The sequence below is a fragment of the Canis lupus genome, chromosome 19, assembly GCF_011100685.1.
Source record: "Canis lupus familiaris isolate Mischka breed German Shepherd chromosome 19, alternate assembly UU_Cfam_GSD_1.0, whole genome shotgun sequence".
NCBI lineage: Eukaryota > Metazoa > Chordata > Mammalia > Carnivora > Canidae > Canis > Canis lupus.
This window is the reverse complement of record NC_049240.1, coordinates 28,970,225-28,986,389: the sequence shown is the minus strand read 5'-3', so window position 1 is coordinate 28,986,389 and position 16,165 is coordinate 28,970,225. Positions and strand designations below refer to the sequence as shown.

The 16,165-nt window shown below is 37.3% G+C and overlaps 1 long non-coding RNA gene across 4 annotated transcripts in view; it reads right to left on the bottom strand.

Moving 5' to 3' along the window:
• LOC111091138 overlaps positions 1–16,165 on the bottom strand; it is an 80,342-nt gene that overhangs the window by 31,729 nt on the left and 32,448 nt on the right. For 3 of the 4 annotated variants that reach the window (XR_005374060.1, XR_005374062.1, XR_005374061.1), the window contains exon 5: positions 13,577–13,597. This is a non-coding gene — a long non-coding RNA (uncharacterized LOC111091138). Of the gene's footprint in view, positions 1–4,110; positions 4,302–13,562; positions 13,598–16,165 lie in introns of those variants that run through there. The other variant, XR_005374064.1, reaches the window with a different exon arrangement.

Sequence of the window (16,165 nt, the reverse complement as noted above, 5' to 3'; positions counted from 1 at the left end):
TTTGAACTAAGTGAAATGAGAAATGTGAAGTACTGAAACATGGCATGCCACACGAATGGTGTTCAACAGTGGTGAGCCATCCCCCTCTTCTCTTTCCTTTAGGCTCATTCTATAAATCTATGCTTAAGAGTAAATGAAGGCCAATTAGGACCCAGGTAACGTAATCTTGGGAATGGTGATGTTATGTACTCAGTGTTGGATTTGAGATGATGGTTAAGTGATGACAGTAAAATCTCCTACTTTTGGGGATCCTTGGGTGGCTCAGCAGTTTAGTGCCTGCCTTTGGCCTGGGGCATGATCTGGAGTCCCAGGATCGAGTCCTGCATCGGGCTCCCTGCATGGAGCCTGCTTCTCCCTCTGCCTGTGTCTCTGCTCCTCTCTCTCTGTGTCTATCTGAATAAATAAATAAATAAACAAACAAATAAATAATAAAAATCTTTAAAAAAATCTCTTACTTTCAAAGTTAAATGGTTAACGTGCTAATGAAGGAATGCATGTTTAATAAGTGAGAGACTCATTTTTAGGCTGAATTCTTCCCCACAGAAAGGGCAAAAGACAGCATGCCACAAACTAAGAAAGCTCTGAAGGGAAACTAGAACACACAAACTATTCCTTCAGCAACATGACCAAGAATACCACCAGAGAGGCAGAATCTCTCTTCCTCCACACATGCCTACACACACACACACAAACACACAAATTATATATATACATATATTATACATATACATATATATTCAAGTAGAATTAAAAATATGGAATTATGATTTTAGTCATCACCAATTTCTTCTGTCTTCTTTAAGCCATTAATTAATGACTTTGGCCTTATTAAAAACTCAAATTGCTTGGTTCCTTTATGTGGCATTTCAGTTAAGCAATAATTTACTTTTATTTAAAAATTAAGCAAAATATTGGGGCACCTGGGTGGCTCAGTCAGTTAAGCATCTGACTCTTGATCCTTAGGTCTAGGTCATGAGTTTAAACTCCACATTGGGCTCCACACTGAGGCTAAAGCCTACTAAAAAAAAAAAAAATAAGCAAACAGAAAGGAGAAGCAAAACCTTAAAAAGCAAAAGAGGAAGCCCAATTCAATGAAAGAGAATTAAATCAGTTAGTATTCAATAAACAGGAGAGGTAGATATGGATGTGGAGGCAGAGAAGCAGAAGAGTAGTTAGATAGCTAGAGACAGATATGTCTTCTTATTGGAATAGGGAGAGCTTCTGTCCCCTGTCCTAGGAACACAACTCTTTAGGTGTGATTCCAGAGTGAATTGGTGTGGCTCACAGAAACCTTCATGTGAGGATTTTTTTTTTTTTTTTTTTTTAAGATCTCATGATTTCTGCTCCTTCTTCCCCTTTTCCTCTTCCCAACAGTTTCCCAGCCAGAGGTAGGCTGAAGACGCAAAATGACACCTGGGAATGTTTCCTTCTTCATCTCTACCTATTTTTAAATGAGGTCTGCATGTGAACATCTCCTACTTTTCCTTTGCATCCCTCATTCCTCCTTCCATTGTTACTCCCTCCAATTGTCCCTCTTTTAGGGAGATCTGAATCTTGAAGACCTGAGTTAGCACTTTGAGGCTTCTACCTCATTTTGTGCCCAGTACCATTATATTTGGAAAATGATCTTCAGAGCGTTGGAGTTAGGAACATATCCATACTGTGGTGAAGATAGACCTGTCTCATTGATTTTTTGTGGTTGCTTTTGTAGATTTTAGCAAGTTTCCTAGGGTAAGAAGTGAAACAGGAATGGCTTTATTTAACCTCCTTAGCCAGAAATCCCATACCTGTGAAGATTTGGGTGACCAGATTTAAAACAATCAAGTAAGTATTTCCGAAAGATTTATGCCTTAGCCATTTATTTTCATTTTTGGATGTGTCGTGTTTTATTTCAGTACTATCTATAGAAGAAAACAACTACACAGGTAACAACAAGGGAAAGAATGTCTGAAGGGCCAAAGTAAAAATATTTTAAAATATTTAATATTTAATGTATTCAAAACCTGCAAGTTTTTAAGGGGGAGTTCCAAATGAAAGAAACATGAAACAAAATTAGAGATGAGAAGGAAAAATGTTCTCACATTGCCATGTGTGTTTGATGTCTTATTTCTGCCGTATTTAGGGGGATGTCCAGGGTACATTAAGGCTCCATGTGGCCTCCCTTACCATGAATCCCCCTCCACCACCCCTGGTACAGGATGCTATTTATTCTCTTTGCTTTTCTTCAGGAGTTCTTTATCCCTCTTTTGGATATATATTTGTCCCTGCATGGTAGACCCAAAGCACTAGAACTGAAGCATTAAAACCTTTTGAATTAAATAGTGTTAGGAGATTATTTTCACAGGAACCCTTAAAAATAGATGTATCAAATTACTGTAATTCTAATTTTTCAAATGTTAGTACTTTTGACAAGTTGCAGCTCTGTTTACCCATTCTTATAGGAGCCTCATGATTTCCCCTAAAAGAGCAGCATGAGGCTGGAATTTTCAGTTTATCAGAGAAAATTGCGTGCATTTTCCAAAGGCAAATTGCAGACCAAAGGCATTTGTAGATGAATAGAAACCTATGTGAAAGGGAACACTCCGCTGTGTTTGCCCACTTGTAACTTCAACCACTTCAACCCAAATTACCTTTTGAAACACCGTTTGGAAATCTAAAGAATTTCAAAAGGCACCATTAATAGGTGTGTTGAAAATAGAACCCAACTTCCTCCAAACCCAGGGCTTCACTATTCAACATCTTAACTTCAGCTGAATCTTTCTTTTAAGTTTTTTCAAGTATGTTCAAGTTTAAGTTCATGAAATTCACAGGTCCAAAATACACCAGAATTTACATTGTACTTTCTCAGCATTATGAGATTCACTATTAGGAAGTCCTGGATTTAAACCCCATCCTGCCCTGAAGAAGCATGGCTTATTGCGAATCTTATCACATATATCTGAACAACCCTTTTATTAAAAAAATAGTAAGTAAAAATATTATTGTGAATTGAAGCACAAAGGATTACGGGACTCTTTTGAAGCTTCTCAGCAAACCCACGGCAGGCTTGGTACTTGGACTCTGATCTCCCTTAGTCTTTCAGGAGAATATTGCTTTAAGTGGAAAGTGCTTTATGTTTTCTCTATAATATTTAATTAGATGAAGGCGTCACTCCCTCTGGTATTGGCTTCTCAACATTTACTGTCCATCCCCATTCTCTAGCTTACCCTCTCCTGTTCTGTGTTTCCTGGAGGCTGATGGCCCAGGGTACTGACTGGGATCCTTTCCTCTTTGGCTTCAGCTCTGGTAGCCTGATGGAAAGCATGGAAAAGGGAAGAGGGTGGGAAATGGAAGACCAAGTGCTTATTCCTCTCACTCAGGCCATCTTCAGGTCTGGCAACGTGGCAACCCTGAGACTATAGCCGGGGGGCAGCTCCTGTTTCATACTCTGCTCTTGACCACATTCCACCTCCTCCCTTCACTCTATTAGGTCTAAGGGCGAAACAGCTTCCCACTATTGCTAGTTCCTAGATGTCTGCTTATACCCTTGGGAGTTTCCTCACTCTATCCACATGCTGGTAAATAATTACTTCATTAAGAAGTTTCTTTAGAAGATCCCAACTGAAGATTCCGTGTTTAATGCTGCACTCCGACATGTCATGAACACTTTGCATGTTTAATAAAAAAGAAGTTTGTGGGATCCCTGGGTGGCGCAGCGGTTTGGCGCCTGCCTTTGGCCCAGGGCGCGATCCTGGAGACCCAGGATCGAATCCCACATCGGGCTCCCGGTGCATGGAGCCTGCTTCTCCCTCTGCCTGTGTCTCTGCCTCTCTCTCTCTCTGTGAGACTATCATAATAAATAAAAATTAAAAAATAAATAAATAAATAAATAAATAAATAAATAAATAAATAAATAAATAAAAAGAAGTTTGTATCTCTTTCTGCTCCTGCCCACAATTGTGGTGCATAGCCTGTGGTTATAGAAGAGATAAACAAACTCTCTGTAACTAAAAGCAGATGTGCACTGGAATGCTCTAATTCAAAAGCTGCTACCAAAACAATTTCTAAAGTGGGCAAGACATTTCTACTCTGGAGAGATGGATCTACGTATGTACCCATGTTATTCTCTTAGCAGGAGCTTCTCATCATGTGATTGGCTTGCTGTATCTCCCTGCTGTGGTTTCTGTGTCTTATTCAGGTGTCTTGATCTCATCAGTCTTTGTATCCCCTAGTGAGCTGTTCCAAGCAGGGTGTTAGGGAAGGACAGCTGACAATGCAGAGAGCACAAAGTGCTGATTCATGTTATCAGGGAGAGCAGAGTTCTGATATACAAAAGAGAAGATAATTCTTTATTTTTGCTTTTGGAATATGCTTGGCATTTATTAATTAACATGCCTGTGACATACTCTGAAAACTCTAAAAATGTACTTTCTTAAGAAGTGTAAGTTTAAGGGGCACCTGGATAGCTCACTGGTTAACCATCTACCTCCCACTCAGGTTGTGACCTTAGGGCTCTAGGATTGAGTCCTGCATCAGGCTTCCTGCAGGGAACCTCCTTTTCTCTCTGCCTCTGTCTCTCTCTCTCTCTGTGTCTCTCATTAATAAATAAGTAAAATCTTATTAAAAAAAAAAAAGAAGTAAAGCTTACTTTCCTCATGGTATGCAACTTTCTTCTCCCAACCTAACATTAATTGAATTATCCTACTCTATTTTGAAAATGGCCAGTTTCAAGCTGAATGCAAAACTCACATCAAAATTTACTTCTCTCTCTCTGTCTCTCTCAATTTCATTTCTACCATTGGTCTATCTTATATAACTTCATTTTGCCAATTTTCCTGGTCCATTATGTCAAAGTATTAATTTACTGTTTTACTGTAAAAGGTTTTCCATTGCCACTCAAGCTGCATTCCATAGAATGCATGAGAAAGAAGAAAATTTTGAAGAAAAATAAACAATCAGTAGTCTGATTGAATTTAAGTTTAATAGTAAACAATCAAAACTATTTGTTAGGGGAGTTTTCAATATGTAAATTACTCTCCAATGCTCAAAATAATAATAAAAATAAAAATTGGAATAAGAACATGTGAAAAAAAGGTCAATGAACACCCTGTGAAGTATTCGGTTTTGGGGTAATTGGTAATTGCTTATACTTATATGCTTTGCCATCTATCAACTATTCACTTATTCAACAAATATTTCCTACAGCTCTTTTAATATACAAAGCATTTTGGAGTGGCTTTAAGCACAGAATATATTCCCTACCATAAAAAGAACTTAAAGTTTACTTTAGAAGAAAACACAGGCATTTTTAAATACAAAACTAGCAGCAAATAAATATTTCAAGCAGAATGAGGCAGTGCAGTGGAGCATCTACCCTGGGAGTGGAAACAGGATTCTACTCTCGGCCACCAGTCAATAAGAAGTGTCACTGACAGGAACCCCCCAATGTAGCCACATTTTTTTTTACCCCTTCTGGATACAGAGAGATGCTTATAGCAGTTCCATAAGAATTCCTCCTGGAAACTACTCTCTGGAGTCAGTGAACAGTCAATCATGAGAAATTTTCGTCTGCACATTGGGAAATTTGATTAGCAGTCATATTTTAAGGGTTAGGAAAAACACAACTATACTTTCCAGCAGTTTAAGTGACTTCATCAAAGGAAATGTATTTATTTATGTCAGCTGCTCTCCACATTCCCTTTTCTTTGTCCCTCTCTATGTGCATGTGTCTGCACACTACACACACTCATGCACACACACAGCAGGTATTGCACATGAGAACCGGTACATATCACTAGCATTTTAGATATATAATTGGTGCAAAAAGGTACATTTATGACAACTATTTTTTCATGTGGAAATTCTGACAAAAATCTCACTTTATTTTTTCACTACTCAAAATATTTTCTCTTTGTGCTTAGCTAAAAGTCATTTGTCCTTTATGGTTTATTTCAAGGGCCTGTTCTCTTCTTGTCCTATTCAGAAATGATCACCCCCATCTACTCTCCATCTTGCTCCAGAAGACAAGCCAAATAATTATAGATCACATGATCAGTTAGTAGCCTCACCAGGTAAAGAATTAGTCCTCTGTGCCAGCAAATAAGGAAAGAAAAAAAGAAAAGAAAAAGAAAAGCTACTAATATTTCTATCAGTCTGCAGGAGAAATGCACTATTTGAATATTAGCTTTTAATTGTCATTTTCTGGAACAGCTACTTCATTTAAACTTCTCTGTTATTTAAAATAAACACCCTAATGCTCACATTCCTGCCTGGGACATTTTTAGCAATAACTGCTGGTTGTCAATGACAACAATCATATTTAATTGTTCATCCTGACATGCTCCAGCACTCTATTAGACACAGATTACTCTAGATTGAATAAATGAATAGCAAAGAGGCTGGCCAAGAGGTCTGAACACATTGGTGGAAACAGTGAGTTACATCAGCTCTCATGAAATGCAGGAAGAGTCAGCATGGGTCAAGAGCTTGTTAGAATTTCAGGGTGTCCATTTCTGCCTGAATTTTCAAAAATCAAGCATATTGTTGACTTTATCTTATAAAAGGGAAGAAGATGAAGATCAGATTCTGAGATTGGGTGTTACTTCACTATTTCACTATATCTCCCCAAGTTATAATTCAGGAAGAGAATAAAATGTATCTTGTTCTTAATAGGAATTTTTAGAAGCTACACAATCAATAGTCTTATAACTGAATTATAGTTCAATTTTTCTTTCATTTCAATATTTTTATTATTTTATTAAGAAAGATAACTAAGTAATACCTTTACATACCATATCAGAGCACTGTTGTAATATAAATGGGATTATCACAATGAATGCCTGAAGATAAAATTACAGAACCTCCTTTTCACTCACATAGAGTTTTATTAACATGCCTTTCCTTTGTTTCTATCCTATCTTGAACTTTCCTTAAAATTCTAGAATAAACACTTTTCTGATCATCTTTACATCATTGACAAGTCATAAATGGCTATGTTTTTCTTTTAAATGATAAAGATGAAAAGTTTGGGATATTTAATTGGTCATGTCACTGAACCCAGATGTATGGGAATCACTTTTGTGCCCTAGTTAGGGCTTCATACCAGATCAGGAGTCTGGATCTCATGCTCTGGTATTCGGTTAAACACTGAATCAAAATCATCAAATAATAATAATAATAATCACCATTATTATTTTACACATATGTGTTAACATTGAGTATGTATTATCTTAAAAAATGTTCTCCTTTTAGAAAATATGTGCCATAAATATTTTCTCCACATATGTAAGTAAATGTCTCTATTTGCTACAGAGTAGTCCATTCACTGACAGCACCCTCTTGAATAATTTATTCAAAAATTATTTTGTTACTTCACGTTCACAAGTTTATTGTTTTATAATCTTTTGTATCAACACCCCTGTATGTCTCTATGCACAAGAAAGGCAGAGAATAGATATTTGAAGACCTTTTTAAAAAAGATTTTATTTATTTATTTATTTATTTATTTATTTATTTATTTATTTTTCATGAGAGACACAGAGAAAGAGGTGGAGACATAGGCAGAGGGAGAAGGATGATCCCAGAAGGGAGCCTGATGCAGGACTTGATCCCAGGACCCCAGGATCATGACCTGAGCCAAAGGCAGGCACTCAACCACTGAGCCACCCAGGGGCCCCTGTCAGTTTCCTTTTTTAAAAAGCATATTCAATATAAAAATGCAATATAATTATTAGGGTGATTTAAAAAAAAAGTGTCTTTGGCACCTGAATAACAATGCATTCAAATAAAGAATAAGTGGCTAGAAGGGTATTAAGGAGGTCACTCATGATGAGCACTGAGTGTTTTATGTAAGTGATGAATCACTGAATTCTACACCTGAAACAATTATTGCACTGAATATTTGAAGAAGAAAAAAGAATAAATGTCATGGTGCAATTTTAAAGAATGGGAACTCAGTAGAAATCTGTCCTTACAATGCAGTGAAAGGACTTTGTGAAGACTATTTTCTTCAGCCCAGCTTTACTAGATCTGCATTTTTGAAGGTGTCAGAAATTTTGTCCCAAGATACATGAGTATTGTTCTCTGGTGCTAATTATTATTTTAGTTATCTAAAGATAACACATCTATATACCTACAAGTTAATTGAAAGGGAATTTCTTGGAAGTTAAGGAATGAGAGTTGGTTTCCTACCACTTTGCTTTAAATTTAGATGGTAGTTTTGTTTCTACTCTACATTTATGGTCTATAACCCTGCATCATAACCAGTTGACAAGGGTGAGCCAAACATGCTGAAATATCAGCTTGAGAATTTTAAATGTAGATCTTATAGAAAATAAAAGCAAGCTCGTCTTACTAATACTAACTGCCCAGGAGGACACCTGCATTTTAATAAAGCTAATGAAATGTTTTTTGTTGAATCATGGTTTCCTTATTATCAGATGCTCAATGAGAATTCCGTGTTAAGCCCTGTACTCAGCACTGGTGGATTAAGGATTATCTATCTATCATCATATCTGTCTTTATCATCTATCTAGATATTGATATATACATATAGATATAGTTTTTATCTTTAGGAAAACCAGAATTAAATGAGGATCTCAAGGGGAATGAGGGGTGAAAAGTGGAGACTCTAATTCAAGTGAGTGATTCAAGGAAGGCTTCCTAGAGAAGGGAATCATTACATTGAAGCTCAAAAGGCCAGGACATTATGTGGGTAAATAACTACGGAAGGGCTGTAAAAGACTAAGGAGGAAGAGGTAAGCTTTAATATGGTTATTTAAAAATTGTTCTATAAAACTAAAGGATAAGTAATAAGAAATTACCCTAAGTCAGTGTTTCTCAAGCCTGTCCATAAGAAGGAATAATTCTTGTGAATTTAAAAGGCTCATGAGCATGGAAACTATCCTAGGCCTACTTATAAGAATCTTAAAAGGCCAAAATAGAAATTTTAAATAATGGCAATCTTGAAGACCACAGATAAAGAAAAAGACTGAAGGAATCAGTGCAAATAATCATTTCAAGCACAGAGAAATAAGACAATAAATACTATTCCTAAATATGAAAACCAAACTTCTTACTAATGCACAGAAATATAGAAACTCAAGGCAATATTTGAAATGAAGAAATGAAAAAGATAACACATCTATATACCTACAAGTTAATTTCAAGAAAATAAAACTTGCTTTTGGAGAAAAATGTTAGGAATTAGGCAAATAAAGAGGAAGAAGAAAGTTAAACTCAGTGCCTGATTAGAAATATTAGGTTTCTCGACTTAATCATTTTATTTTCTTTGCTAACTTAATGAAAAGCTTTGGAAACAGCCAAGTCTCAGAAAGTTCTTACCAAAACTCATTTAATACTCTCTCAAATCCAAGAATCTTTCTCTCACACACATATACATATCCATATGAGTATACAGACCCAGTAGATTTTAAACACAAAATCAATAAATATGTCATCCAGGTATTAGATATTTCAACATTTAATATAAAAAGTACCATAATCAATAAATATGCTAGGTGTAAGAAATTTTCAGTTTTTGCAATATTTGCTCCATATTTCTAAAGCCTTCAAAAGGTTCTAGTTGAAGTGTCTTGTGTATTGTCATTCTTGGTCTAACTTTTCTCATTTCCTCTCTTTGCAGAAGATAGCGTATTACTGAGCATTAAACATTTTGATTGAAGTCATCCCATTTAAAATCTGTGTGGTATGAGTCCATCATAATTGTTTTACTCATTCTTTTATTTATGGACTTTTAAGATTATTTCTAATTTTCAATATTACAAAATGTTGCAGTAAGTATCAGTATCTTTATCTCTTAATGCACATGTATCAAAGTTGCCCGGAGTTCTAGACAGAAGTGGGAGTTCACAGTTGCAGTAGAAGTCAGCATGACTAAATCTCATCCTTTTCATCTGTCTTTGATTTTTTTCCTGGCCCTACTTCTACTTAATCACATTCACCAAAAGGGCAATAGGCTTTGAAGGGTATTATCGCCCAGCACTCTGTGATGGCCTGAAGCACATATTCTTTTCAAGAACAGCATGAAGTATACAGACTTAGTCCCATTCTACAGTCGAGGAAGGTAAAGTGAAGATGGACAGAATACATTTCTTAGATCTCAGCTAGCAAATGGCATATCCTGCATTGGAACTCAAAAGCCCGGGCTGTTTTAATCAAACTCAAAAGCCATGATAGAAGATGAATTTATAAGAAAGCTGCTGGAGAATATGTGCATATGTCTGTGTCTATGTTCTTGTATGTCTGTGTATAAAGAAGTACTACACAGCCTATAATCCAAATGGATCAGCCTCCCACTTACTATACACATGTGGGGTGCACACGCCGATACACATGCAAAACACACACACAATATAAAGGTTATTTCCAAAGCACATGACAACATCAGATTATAGATACTGCCTTTATCATAGTCTGAAGGCTGCTTTACGGAAGTCTCTGGTAAGAATTAATTTGAAGGATATAGTTGAAATATCTCCCTGCTGTCAAAATATTTCCTTTGTATACTTCAACAATGCCTGATAGTTCAACACTGGAGGTGCATTAATTTGTTGGCAGGCATTGGGATTTCCAAAGATTCTTCCTTTAAAATAAAATTTTTAGAAATTATAAAAAAGCATATTATGTCACTAAACTTTGAATAAGTAGACATTTCTAAAGCATTTGTAACTACTTTCCTTTTACATTTTGGGAGGAGTATGATGGTGAGGAATATAAAGAACCCTAGCGTGGGTATGTCCCACTAGGGTAGCACACAAAAGGGAATGAAAACCTGAGGCCAAAAACAGAGAAATTATTGCTGCAGGGACAGGCAGGAAAATGCCAGTGGTTACTTTAAAATTTCACCTAGCCTGGCCCCCAAAGTGTAAACACACTGAGTGTGTTCCAAATCTGGGTTGTCCACTGTGGTCAGCGCTAGGATTTCAAAGGCAATAAGACACGACCCATTCCCCAGGAGATCACAAAGCATGCAAATGATTGGTGACTAACTTTAACTCAAACAGAGTTGACCTGATACTTTGTAGTCCATTCCCTGCTTGCCATGGAACTAAAAGGAACAGCAGTGTGTCTCAAGAAGCGTTGAAATGCCGAACCCTACAATGTGTTTTATAAAGAGGAAGACTTCCTACAGAACCTCATTCAGAAACCTTCTCTAAATGTCCTCTTTGAACACCACTCCCCTTCCCTAACACAGCTGGTAAACTCTCCCTGTATCTCTTCTACCCCACAGCTCTCACTGTCAGACTTCCTCATTCTTCCTTTCCCTGCCTTCAGGTGCTTGGGCTTCTCCTGCCATCAGTCCCCATCACACCCACAACCTCAGCAGGGTTGGCCTTTCTGGACTGCTTTCTGCTCTGCTCATGTGGTTCTCTCTTCATTCTTTCAATTCAGAATTTCTCAACCTTGGCACTATTGACAGTCTGGGCTGCATAATTCTTTGTTGAAAGGGTTGTCTTGTGCATTGTAGGGTACATTCACAGCATCCTGGGTCTTTACCCATTGGGTACCAGTAGCACATCTCTAGTGTGAGCATCACAAACGTCTCCAGACATTGCCAAATGTTCTCTGGGGGGACAAATGATTGAGAACCACTCTTCTTTTGTATACATTTTCTCTTGTTACTTTAAAAAATTGCAATACAGAGTAGAAAAAGATGTCATGAGGATATGTTGCCATATACTGGCAAACTCTAAGCCAGGGGTAAATGGTGGTCCAGTAAGACCAAAGAAAAGACCCAGAGACAGTGATGGAAACATGAATTTATTGGAGGAACTCATGTAGAGAGAGGCCAGGAGTGGCCAACTGGACAAAGCATCTGCTGCTAGGATCTACATGAAACAAATAGCATAGCAACTAGCCTCACAACTACCTATAGCCCATCCCCTCTTTTCATGACAGTGTTCCAAGATCAAGGCATGCCAAGATCAATGGCCATCCAGATGTCTTTCACTACAAAGGAGATGTTCTGGGTTGGCCATTCCCAAAGTCTGTGACTTTGATGCTAAGCGATGTATTCTTCTATACATTCTGCCTAATGGGAATATAGAGGGAGGACGGGATCCCTTCTTTCTCAAGATTGTGATTAACAGGGGCATTCAGGGTGTGCTTGTGCAAACCAGCCTTCCAGCACCTACTACAAGGTGGGTACTAAGAAAGCACTTCACCCAAACTGGAGAATTCAGAGAGCTCCCTTTAGGGAATGTCAGAAACACACACAAGAGGTAGAGTTTTCCAGATTGAGATAAAATCAAGTATGAAGCCTGCTAGTAAATGAGAAAGGAAATTAAGGGCATCAATAGGAGAGTAGCAAACTATATAGCCAGGGGAGGTGGGCGGGAGGGAGAGGATGAAGAAGCTTGTGTGACTCCATGAGCAATTTAACATTCTCCTAAGGTCAAGAGGGGACCACGGAAGTACTGCAAACATACAAATAGTTTTATTTTAGAAAGTTATTCTGGTAGCCTTATGGGAGTAAATTAGAGACCAAGAAGAATAGAGAAAATTAGCAATGGCTCTCAAAGAACATTCCTATAATGTTTAGGATGGCGGGGTCACTGAGTGACACTGAACGCCAGTGTCCTTCTATATCAAGATTCTTTTAAAAAGTGTGAATTTTGACTATATACAAAGGAAGTCATAAGGTGCCTGGGTGGCTCAGTGGCTGAGCATCTGCCTTTGGCTCAGGTCATGATCCTGGGATCAAGACCGCATCAGGCTCCCCGCAGGGAATGGCTTCTCCCTCTGCCTGTGTCTCTGCCTCTCTCTCTGTGTCTCTCATGAATAAATAAGTAAAATCTTAAAAAAAAAAAAAAAAAAAGGAAGTCTCATTTTCACACACTTGAGTTTGGAAAGAAGAAAATAATATATCTATGAACTCTTAATCACAATTTTTACTATGTTTTATTAGAACTGTTTTTGTCATTTCCTCAATCTCCCAAATCTGAAGTTCCCCAAGGCTTAGCATTTGGACTCTTCTATCTTCACACCCTCCGGGGGCCTTATTTAGTCTCCAGGCTATAAATATAACCTATATTCTAATAAGTCCAATTAACATTTCTAGCAAGGCTCTCCACCCCCACCCCACCCCAATTCTAAACTCAACAACTGTTCAACCTACTCACTTAGATTGTACAAGGCATCGTTTACACAAAAGCAAATTCTGAAAAGCACTACCATTGATATATATTTTACATATATCTCTAACACATACATATTTTACATGTATCTGTAATACACACAACTCGTGGTCATTTAGAGTTTCAAACATGATTCCTTCCCCCTCCCCCCCAACTGGTTGCAAAGTGAGTTCCTATTTTTATAATCAGTCTTTACTCAGCTAATGTCAGCTATAGTGCTATATATACTTGAACATTAGTTATGAGGCTCACCCTTATATCTTAGTATTATGAGAACCAATGTTTCATTTGATACTCTGTGCCTCAAAGCTGCTTATTATTAAATCATGGAAGCACTATTACTTCCCAAATGGGTTGGCTTTAACCTAATCTCCAAATCCTTACAGGCACATGTCCATGGGCATGTTATTAACCGAGAGTACTTACTCATACAGCCTTACCAATGTGAAGAAACAGGAAATCTGGCAGAGAAAAAATATGAAATATTAATGGTCCATATTCTGTTACAAATTCTTCTGTACCAAAGAAACAAATGCAAAAATGATGATATATATAGCTCCCTTACTCTTGTGTAATGATATATCATGAAATGGCATATGTAATTTCCTAGTCTAACTAGTTATTTCAATATTACTTGGTAGAATAATATTTCATGCATATGAAAACCTTAGGTCCCATCCCACAATCCTTGATATTCCATTTTTGAGATGGAAACCATACCACATAATTTCTGTAATTATTATATGATTTTTTCATGGCAAATAATATGGTACAACCTAAGCTAGCAAAATAAAAAGAGAGAACTTACCATGGGATAGAGAATCATCTCAGATAGCCAAAGACAGATGTAGAAGCCTCAGAAATGAACCCGGAGCAAGTACTAGATCCCATGCAGTGTCTTTTGACTTCACTCTGTTTTGCCGTACTCAGCAAAACCATTTCATTCTTCTCTTATGTCTTAGTCTGCTCTCTTCTGATTCATTAGTTTGTGAGGTAGAGTTTGGCCAGTAATAATTCTTGGGCTTATACATCACTCTTTCCATCATGAGATAGAATAATTTTCTCTCATTCCCAATGTCTAATTCCTAGGGAAGGCATCATAATAATCTTGTCAAAGAGGTGAGGTTCTGCTCCACTGAATGATTCCTTGTGCTCAGGTATAGATTGAGGAAGTAGGCAGTTAATGGAAATGATTATAAGAAATTTCAAAATTGTCTGATATGGTACCTTTAATAAATTAAATTATATTATGTCATTTGCTGTTCTGGTTCAAAACACACCAAACAAACAGAGCAAGTCATGTCCTTGGTATTTGATGTTTTGAATTTAGGAAGAACTAAAATAAAAAGGGAGTAAGTGGAACCTCAATCTCTTTAACTCATTATGCTTTGCTAAAATAGTGACACTAAAGAGACTTTATTTTGCCCAAATTTGGGAGTTCTCCTTGATTTGATCCCATTCAATTTATCCAGATTTTATTCAACACATGCTTTCTGTAGAAGATACCTCAGCCCTTTTTCTTGCTTCCCTAATCTTACTCATTCCTCAAGTTTCTCCCCATCCTGTTTTTATTAAACTTTCACTTTTTAATATACACTGTACGGGGGGCAAAAATTGCAAGAATAAAAACATTAATTTCTATTTTCAAGGAATTTATAATATTTTAATAAAGGGAAGGGAGACTTTCAAAATAAATAAATAATACCCTCTAATATAGGCAAAAAGAGAAGTATTTGGGTATCTGGAGAAGATTCGAAGAGAGGAATGACTAGCTATTTTGGAGTAAGGGAAAGTAGGAGATGGGGAGATGAAGTTCTGGAAGAATCCATATCACTGTAGTGATCCCTCCTCCCTGTGCTTGTTCCCCCTTTAGTTGATGCCATGGAATGTCATATCCATTGGATGCACTGTATTGTCTGTGTACTTTGTCTATTTAATGAGGTTATGACTTTGTGTGAGGGGAAGATAGGAGTTATCCATCTTCTTCATTTCACAAAACACCTGCAAGCTCTCCATCATGGTGTTGTTTTCAATACTATTTATTAATTAATTTTTCACTTTTCGAAGTTTTAGTGCGTTGTGAAATCTGGGATTTTAACAATTTTTTTCAGCAATTGCAAGAAAAAAAATTATTTGATGCCTGAGAATGAAATAACTATTATCAGCCAAAGTGCTCTTTCTCTAATGCAGTAGAAAATGATGGGAAGGGCAGAGAATCCTGTCAAAAGTGTGTACGAGCTGCAAGTGTGTCATTCGAATGATCAGTCTTGTATATGCTTCACATAAAGCAAAGCTCTTCTTGTGCTTCTTCGTGTAGGCAGCTGGTTTGGGACTATTGCATCCTATGGTCTTCAGATGAGTGCTTAATCACAAACAAGGAGATTTTTTAGACACATGACAATAGCTTTTGTTTGAAAAGGACTTCAGAGGTTAGAAAATGCATTATCATCTTTGCATTAGTTAGCTCAGGCTGCCATCACAAGCCAGTACAGATGAGGCGGCTTAAATAACAGAACTTGATTTTCTCACAGATCTGGAGATCAGATCTGGGTATCAGCATGGCCATTCTCTGGTTAGATTTCTTTTCCCGGCTTATAGATGGCTGTTTTCTTTGGTCCCGTTGCCTGGGCCTTTCCTCTGTGTATGCAGGAGGGAGACGGAGAGATAAAAAGAGAAAGAGAGGGAGAGAACTCTCTGGTGTCTTTTCTTATAAGGGCCTTAATCCTATCAGATCAGAGCCCCCCCTTATGACCTCATTTAACCTTAATTACTTCTTTAGAGGCCCCATCTCTAACTATAGCCACACAGGGGTTAAGGCTTCACCATACAAATTTTGGGGGCACACAAACATTAAGTCCAGAATTAATCTGCTACCATCTGTAATCCTCAGATCAGTGAAGGAGGGCAAGGATTTATATCACCATTTGTCAATGAAGACAATGAAGATTCAGGAGCTTGAGGGTTGTTCCAAATCACTGAAACGGGAAAAGGTAAAACTGAGACCTATCATGTCTCAGTACCTTTTTTCC